The sequence below is a fragment of the Pinus tabuliformis genome, chromosome 9 (genome assembly GCF_031772625.1).
Source record: "Pinus tabuliformis cultivar Carrire ecotype Pingquan chromosome 9, CPIR1, whole genome shotgun sequence".
NCBI classification, from domain to species: Eukaryota; Viridiplantae; Streptophyta; class Pinopsida; order Pinales; family Pinaceae; genus Pinus; species Pinus tabuliformis.
The window spans coordinates 1,014,321,934-1,014,331,544 of record NC_142307.1 but is presented as its reverse complement, the minus strand read 5'-3'; the positions used below and the strand labels follow the sequence as shown (position 1 = coordinate 1,014,331,544).

Sequence of the window (9,611 nt, the reverse complement as noted above, 5' to 3'; positions counted from 1 at the left end):
CCCCTACGAGAGTCTCATTATACAGGCCTATCCTATGTCTAGGAAGATGTATATAGACACTTAAGACTACTAGAAATCAGAAAATTCCATAATTATTGACCCCAAGCTCTCTGATGCTAGTCCAAGTTAAGTTGAACCTCTTGGGAAAATATTCTCTAGAAACTCTACGCTCAATCGCTCCTAAGCTTAAAGCAAGTTGTACACTATACAGGCTACATGTTGGCAAGCAGGGAATGTTATAGATGCAAATAGTTGACATGAGAGCAATGGATTGCCTATTTTGGCACATTCAAGGGTGATAAAGATTATATTTAGGTTAATGATTGAAAAAGGTCGAATTGAGGTTCCTCCTAAAATAAAGTAGATAAGAATTTATAACACCATATTAATGGTTGTCATTTTACTTATAATGAACAAAATTTTTATAATTGTTTTTATTTTTATTATAATTTACATTATTTTATCTTTGAAAAATATTTTACTTTTATTTACAAAAATATATTTTCCCACTCCGAATTAAAACCAAAAAAAAATTCAACATCTCTTTTATATTGAAAAACACACCTCTTAATATAACAATTAAAAATAATTATTCATTTTTCGTAAACAAACACATAAATTCTCATATAAACTATTTTATGTAACAATTAAACCAGTTGTACATATATTTCACAAAGAGATGCAAACGATGACCTATCAAACATCACGTTTGAAGTCTAACATATGATGAAATCCTCCATGCCATGTTTATGGCATGTTGTTTTTCTCCCTTCATATGATATTTTATTAGTCCTCGCTCTACGGATGTAGGGACTATTGTAATCGTTCTACATTGAAATATGAGACGATGAAATAAAAATCAAATTCTTAACCGAAAGTATTGTTTTATATGATTTAATTTACTTTTTTGTTAGCCTATTAAACACTAGAAAGGTTTTATGTTAACCAATCAAAAGCTTGGAGGTCTTATTTGGCCTCTTCCCAGGGCTCAGAGAAACATAACTTTGTATTAAAATTCATATTATTGAGAATTTCTGGAAAATTGTTTGGCAAAATTCAGTAACACTAGCCTCACTGTAGCATTACTTAGTTAAAATTAAATGTTTGACTATGCATCTGGCTGTTGGTGCAGCTCACTCTCCTCGAGTGATTACACGTGGTTGTTAATATTGACAGTTGTGTTGAACAAACAACTATGCCGACTGAAATTTTTCCCCTGATACTCTGAACTTCAGAGAGTAGAAGGGGAAAAATGATATTGGATTCGGCATGTCCATGACAATCTCCTCATCTGTTCTCTCATCAGGTACCCTACAGTATTGTATGTCTCAATGTCACTAAAAATTTTGCAATTCTTTCAATTTGATTTGAGAATGGCACGATTGGGTGTTGATACAAGTTAACAGCATAGGATTTTAGGTTATTGCAGTGATTAGTAGATGGTTCCTTCTCTGCTACTGGTTCTTGCAAATTCATAATCTTATATTTTCTAATTCTATTTGTAGGTTGAAATTCAACAGTGGAGTGTCAGGGTAAAGAGGAATTTGGATATCTTACCTTTGCTGGGCTAAGGGGTATCCGCTACCCTTCAATGCTTGACCTACCAACCATCCCCGACCTCCCCACCGCCTTCTGACATTTGCAAAATTCAGTGAGTCGACGAGAGAAACCACACCCAGGGAACATGGTTTCCATGAGAGAAATGAGGCTTTTCGTCGTATGTCTACAAATAGAGGGGTTTCGATAGAACATTTCTGCCATTTTTTTCTTCCTACGACCATTGTTCTGCTACCACTCTAGCCATGCACAAATCAGAGGATACTATTTTCTTTCCACCACCACAGAAACCTGGCCATCATGAAGTAGACTATGTGACCCAATGCAATTAGGTAAATGTCAATTCCTAGCCATGATGCCCAACTATGTTTTTTTATTTTTTTTCCTACCTGACTCTTTCTGACGCTTAAATATGCCTACCACTAACGTGTTTTGGATATTTTTATCATACAAAGGAGCTACGGCATGGGCATCACAATTGTGTAGAGGCCACCACTGTTGGGCTGAGGTATTTCCACTCCCCAGATGACAAATTTTTGATATGTTTAAGGTTCATGTGATTTTCTTGGGTCAGCAAGGCTCAAGTCCGTCTTCAGCCCGCCCAGGTCCAGCTTGAGCCCTTCCAACATATGCTCGATAAATAGCTTTTAAGCTTAGAATATTCCAGTCTTGCTCCGGCTTTAGCCTTTCCAGCATATGTTCGATAAATAACTCTTATTGAGCTTAGAAGGCTCCAACTGGAATGGAATGTCACCTGCAGGAGAAAAAATTTAGTTTATTTTGGCTAGTTCTTTCTCTTCTTTATCTGAAACAAAGGAATTTGTGAAATAGTTTGAAACAAAGGAATTTGTGAAACAATTTTAAAAGGAGCAGAAAATTTAGCAGAAAGTGCATTTTTTGTGGTAAATCCCTCTCTCCCTGTCGAGTGTCTGGTGAATTCCTCAAGAAAATACAATCTGTTCGGGTGTTATACTACTTATTCTTATTCTTATTGATGTGATTATGATCTCGTTATCAGGTTTATAAAAATTCTTTTAATAACTTTATCAGCTCTTTTGAAAGCTTCGATGTTTTAAAGAAGTGATTTTAATATTTTTATCCATTGGTTTCAAAGGTCCCCTTCCTGACAGGGGAACGTAGCTTGCATCCAAGCCCACATGTAATCCAAATGTTTAATACTTTATTTTAATTATTTCTTTCATGGAGATAGAATTATTAGTATATATAAAAAGTAATTAAAGATAAAATAAAATAAACCATGAGAAAAATTAGTTGTTGCATGCATGGAGGGAAGGTGTCTAAGCCATGAGGTAATTCGAAAAACATTGAAGTCTATCTTTGGGTTAGAGATACCACTCTGTTCTTGAATTTTCCCCGGTGATGAATGGTTTCTTCTTCATTGTGGAATTCACTCCAGAGACTGTTGCTTTTTAGCTAATATGCACTCTAGAATTATTAGTATATATAAAAAGTAATTAAAGATAAAATAAAATAAACCATGAGAAAAATTAGTTGTTGCATGCATGGAGGGAAGGTGTCTAAGCCATGAGGTAATTCGAAAAACATTGAAGTCTATCTTTGGGTTAGAGATACCACTCTGTTCTTGAATTTTCCCCGGTGATGAATGGTTTCTTCTTCATTGTGGAATTCACTCCAGAGACTGTTGCTTTTTAGCTAATATGCACTGAAGCATAGATATTTATGTAATGTGGGGAAAATTGGTGGCATGGTGTTGTACAGAATTTTCACTAACAATGTTAAGAGAATGTATGCACAAAGGTTGTACACCTCCTTGTTTTATGTTATCCTTGCAGGTAAGCATCTTCCACTTCTCCTCCATTAGTGGAATGCAAAAGCAGAAAGGGAACATGTGAAATTTTCCATATCCTCAAGGCCATATCCAGGGCATTGGAAAGAGCGCAACATTTACATATCTTTGCCAATTGCATATGCAATTGGACTGTGATGATGATTGTTGTCCAAGGAAGAACGATGATGAGGTACATTATTGAAGGAAGTGAAAAAGAAGGGATTGGGTCTCCCCGCCTTGATTTACTGCAACAGAGTTGAGATATGGATGTTGGCTGGTTAAGATGTGCAAGTGAAGATAAGATAAATGTTAACATCAATGCTTGTATAAAATGCTAAAAAAAATAGCATTCACAATCGTAGTATTTTCACTGAGTTTTACAATGTAGGACTTACAGGTATTTTTGATAAAATGTTTTGGTAGTTGGCCCGCGGTCCTGCCATGACACTTATGACTAAATCACCAATGACTAATGGACATGGTTTGGTTTTTGGTTGGAATGTAATGTTGTAATTCTTGGTGTGTGGACAAACACTGGTGTTATTCTCATGGTACTCTGTGTATACAACTCTGCATTGTGGTTAATTAAGCATTTTCACTATTTAAGTTAATCCTTTGCAATTTCATTTCAATGCTTGCTTGTTTCCTTCGATCCCATATGTATTCTTTCAACAACAAAAATCTTCACATTGCATTGAAAAAGAACAAGTTTGAACTGTTAGAAATCCAGGGACAATTTTTAAATATTAAAAAATTAAAATGGTCATTGAACAGAGGTGGTGTAATACTATTTAGATAAAAATAGGAGTGGAGTCTATGATCAAAAGTGTGTTTATGCAAGAAAATCTATAAGATGGGACTGACATTTTTGAAATCATCAATTTGAAATTATAATTCCATACTATTTTGCAATTTATTTATTTTCCAATTCAGTACAATATTGATATTGATCTAAATCCTCTCCTAATGGAACCATCATCTCCACCATGATTTCTTCTTGCTAGTGTTGGCCTAGGGAGTTGGCAACATACTCTTTTCTAGCTAACCTGACCAAACAATTGGGACCACCCAAATTCCTCTTTACCCTGACACACCACTGTTGAATTTAAACCTACAAACAGAATTAGAAAATATAAGATTATGAATTTGTAGGAAGACGTAGCAAAGAAGGAGCCATATACTAATCACTGCAATGCAGTTTATCACAATTTATTTATTTTTATTCGGGAGTACCTGTGCTTAACTTTGGACTTTTATGGTGGCTTTGATGTTGGCATTTGTTTTAGATTCAATAACACTGGTCTTTGATGGTGGCTTTGATGTTGGCATTCATTTTAGATTCAATAAAGATTTACTTTGGACTCTTTTCCATAGCATTTGCAATCAACTAACGAGTACTCGAGAGTAGTTCTTTTGGATTGTTCCAGCTCTTCAGATTAGTGCTTTCCTGCAACTCTAGACCTGCCACATGGACATCTGTGACATCATCTGTGACATTGAACTGACATGGATTATATCATGCACTATATCTAACATCTGTGACATCATCTGTGACATTGAACTGACATGGATTATATCATGCACTATATCTAACAGTATCCATTCTATTACAAGATGTGAAGATCGTGCAATTTGTTTTTTTTATACTAAAATCCATCATAGGGGCTCCCACTATTCATAGCTCCTAAAAGGATAATGTAAATGAACTTTTTTATACTAAAATCCATCGTAGGAGCTCCCACTATTCATAGCTCCTAAAAGTTCATGTAAATGAACTCTCAAAATAAATATGAACTCTCAAAATAAATATCAAAGAATTTCTTATGAAACCTCTCCTTTGTTCTCTCATTATCCATTATCCATTATGAATTTAGGTGGACCCACTCTTATAAGGTAATGGCCATTTCCACCAAGACATCAACATTATTCTTGCCATCTTTTGCATCTAATTTCTTATGAAACCTCTCCTTTGTTCTCTCATTATCCATTACTGAATTTAGGTGGACCCACTCTTATAAGGTAATGGCCATTTTCACCAAGACATCAACATTATTCTTGCCATCTTTTGCATCTAATGATTGCAAACCTATTATCCCATGTTGTTATTCGTTGAGGTATTATCTTTTATGTTTTTTTCCTATTTATAGCTTTTCCTATATATGAAATAATCAATTTTTATCTGGGTAAACTATGAAGTAAAGCAAGCTCAAATGGGTAAACTATGAAGTAAAGCAAGCTCAAATGCGAACTCTTACATGTTGTTTCTTAATAACAGTTGTTGCTTTACAAACAACTATGTTAAACAAAAAGTTGTGGTGGTTGTGTGAATGCCACCTACCGTGCTGAACAGATGGCTATGGCTAATTCAATTGCCTAATTATTTTCTCCACAATGAATCCCAGCTACCCCGGTGCTTTGGATAATTCTATTGCCTGATTATTTTCTCCACAGTGAATCCCAACTACTCCAATGGAATTTATCACTTAGGGTTCCTGGGCTTGCATCCTTCAACTTCTTTTGTTTGCAGGTGGAGGTGAATCCCAACTACTCCAATGGAATTTATCACTTAGGGTTCCTGGGCTTGCATCCTTCAACTTCTTTTGTTTGCAGGTGGAGGTGGAGTTGTTATAGAAGTTTTTTACATACCAAGAAAGAAGAAGCCGCTGTAAAATATTTCGACTGGAGACACACAGTATTTGTTGTACTTTCGGCAGTGTTTTTTCTCTATAAGACATTACTTCATTATCCTTCACTTGATGCTAGATCTTTTGGTGGTGCCCTATCAGTTTCAAGGAAAAACCCCTCACCAATTTTCTATTTTGCTATTTTTCTTCATAGCTAAACATATCTTTATTTTATATTTCTCCTCTTTCAATATATTTATTTATTTAAATTTGTTCTTAGTGGCAGATCGATTACACATTTGAAATTATATCACGGTTAATTCATTTTTTAATCATGCAATTGGATTTATCCTTTTTCAGAAAGTTTTCACAAATTGGGCTTATGGTTGTTTTTATGTAAAGTGTTGACCCAATTGATTGATTCTATCATTTTTTAACAAAAATGGTATTTATTCTATTGTTTTTACTTTATACACATTAGCATTGTGTTGTAGCGGCTACAACTACTCTCTAAATTTTTTTCTTAGCTTCATTTTGGATCCTCCCTATGAACCATCCTCAGCAACATGTCTTACCCTATCAAGTACACATGTTTCAGTGGTTTTCTAGTAGCATGACAACCTATGCATGATAGCTTGTTGCATTCTCCTCACAAACTTCTTCCCAAACTTGGTTCCACTGCAGGCTGAACTAGCCTTCCCTCTAGAAATTGTGTAATCCTAACTGACAACCTACTAGCCTCAAGAATTGCGCAATTACGCCTGTCAACCTTCCCCAGAAAAACTGTGCAATCTAGCCCAACAAGACTGCTCAACCCAAAAAGTGTGCAATCCTGGCAACATTCAGCTTCTCAACCCAAAAATTGTGTAATCATTTTCGGCAGCCAGCCCAACTTACTCTGAGAAACTATGCAAAAGCTTCCCTTAGTCAGACACGTTGTTGCATGTGCCATCGGGTTGATGGGTTCCACCTGGGACCAGGAAAGCTTGACTTGCATGCATGGACTTCTTTTTCCCGAAATATAAAAAAGAAACATGCAAAAAGAATCCCTAGATTTGAGGGATCTATTTTTAGCAATTGGAGGTTACATGCAAAGATCATTTTAGAATCTTTCCTCCAAGTGTTACTTTCTCTTAGATTTGTGGCATGTGCATCATGAGCCTCAAACTTATTTATTCGATGCTTTAGAGCTCACTTCTTCACATCAATCTTGGAGCTCTAACATCCCACAACGCATCGAGGAGTCTTCGACACATCTAGCCCAACTATTTATAGGTAAGTCATCTCAATTTGTTTTTTGCAACATTTCTATCTCTTTTTGTATTTTTGCTTGTGTGAGTGTTTTCTACTTGATTTCTGTGAATACTTTCTATCATTTGCATGCATATTAGCTTGTACTAGCATTCGTTCATTTTTCTTTAGCATCTCACTGTTGTCGCATGCATTACACTATTTTGCATGAGCGATTGTTGATTCGACGACTCGCTTTGCCCACATGCATGTTGTTCCATTTTGTGAATCTTTCATTCACTTTTTTCATGCACAATCATTCACTCCTATTTACACTGAGTATCACCATGCATTCACATTCACATCTACTTTTAGTTGCCCGTCGGCGGGTCAGGGCAGCCTTGGCCTTGGCTCTACCTCACCAAGGAAATATTACGCAATATTGAGACAAAAGGCTCTACCTTCCTCTCAGAAAATGCACATTTCTTCCCAGTGATTTTCCTCCATTTTGCATTGCACAATTCTCCATTTTGCATTGCACAATTTTGAGAAGCAGTGACTGTTGGCCCATAAAATTGCACAATGCAGTCACTGGGCTTGCAACCCTTACTAGCTGGAACTGCACATTGCGCAATCCTAGAAGCTAGCAAGACAATATGGTTTGTGCATTGTGCAATTCCAGTAGCCCAGAGTACCTGTTGCATAGTTTTGGCAGCCAGTCTCCCAACCTCCTAGGAAAAATTGTGCAACCCTTACCAGTCAATCCCTAAGTATGTTGTATGTTGTTCCTCAAATTTTCTTTGGTTTTAGTTGACATATTTCTTGCCATGCATGTCACCATGTCTCCAGATATAGCAGGTGTTCATCCATCTCTCAGCAGTTTAGGATCAATGACCTCCAAGAGAACATGATCAAAGGACACTAACGAAAGCGCAACTGGAGCAGCAGTAGTGTGAGTGTCTACAAGTTTGTGGGTCTATGAGGACACCAACTTGATTGTAGACAAGGACATCAAGTTGAAATGGAAAGAATTCAATGATGCATTTGTAGGCACACTTGGGGAAGACCTCAAATACCACCAAGTCTATGTGAACATTCACAAATCTAGATTGTACCATATTGCATGTAGGTATCTTGTCTTCCCATGTGCATACATGATACATTGGATCTCTCTTACACCGATCCTAAGACGAGGACAGAGATTGCGACCTTCAGGGCATAGGATTATGAACATATGTACCATATGTCGAAGCCTTTGGTTAAGATGGAGACACTCTTCAACATACCTAGTAGCAATGCCAACTCCATGGATATCTTGAAGAACTGGGTGAAGGAACTGGCCAAATTCAGAATGAAACCCAACCAAATCTACAAGATGAAGATACTGTGGAAGACATATCAATACTTGGCCATTTTTGCATATCACTTGTATGGCCAAGAGAGCATGAAAACCTTCTTGCATAGTTGGGTGATCGCGTTAGACCAACTGGCCAGTGAAGGCAAAGAATGCAACTAGTCTGACATGTTGGCTCACCAACTTCAGGAACATGTAACAAGATCTCAACAACCGCCCAAAGGTCAGAAAAAAGAAATCTACATGTCCGTTTACATCTTGGATGCAATCTGTGCCCGCCAGGAGTTCTTGGGCTTGAAGTGGCATGGACATCGGTGGATACCTCTGTGAAAACTTATTTTAAAATGTTGTTCGAATGCATCTTCACAGGAGTCATCACACAACTCTCTGATCATTTTGTCACCCCAGTCTACAAGATGATATTTGAACAGGATCCACCCTACATGTCAAAGGCAACAACGGAGGAACTGATTGATATAGCATATTGGTATGCCTCACCATCTGACACCTTCATACAGATGTACAGCGTGGAGAAGCCTCTGCATGTTCTACAGAGGTTTTTCTTTGATAGGCTTTTCATTCATGAAGTATCATACCACATCTCAGCAGGACTGTTATCCAAGCTGCACTGGAAGAAGAAGGCACCTTGGCCCATTTTTTTGTTGTAGATCGTGTTATACAAGATAATAAATTTCAAGTCTGTGGATTCCAAAGCAAAGGAGATCAAGAAATATCCATTCGATGCTCGAAGTTATAATTTGTATGACTCACATTGTCTTGTAAAAGATCACTGCAAGAGAGCACAATTTCAGTTGATCCACGAGGCATGTCGTTGGGCAGAGGGGGACCCATGGAGATATTGTTATAGATTCTCTAGCCCAATGAACTGGTCGTCATCATTGTGGAATGGTTAGTGAAGTAGCATGAGCCAGCATCCTGGAGAGCACCAGCAACAACAACAGCAGAGGTGAACATACCAGTGCATGACAAAGGCAAGAGGAAGATTGTCGACATCATGGAGGAGGAACAAAGCTGC

At 37.1% G+C, this 9,611-nt stretch overlaps 1 long non-coding RNA gene across 1 annotated transcript; it reads left to right on the top strand.

Annotated features, from left to right (window-relative positions):
* The first annotated feature begins 1,174 nt into the window (after window positions 1–1,174).
* On the top strand, window positions 1,175–3,888 carry LOC149152156 (uncharacterized). The gene is made up of 4 exons (XR_016262594.1): window positions 1,175–1,306; window positions 1,506–1,889; window positions 2,013–2,065; window positions 3,372–3,888. It is a non-coding gene; the product is annotated as an uncharacterized LOC149152156 (long non-coding RNA).
* Window positions 3,889–9,611: the final 5,723 nt, after the last annotated feature.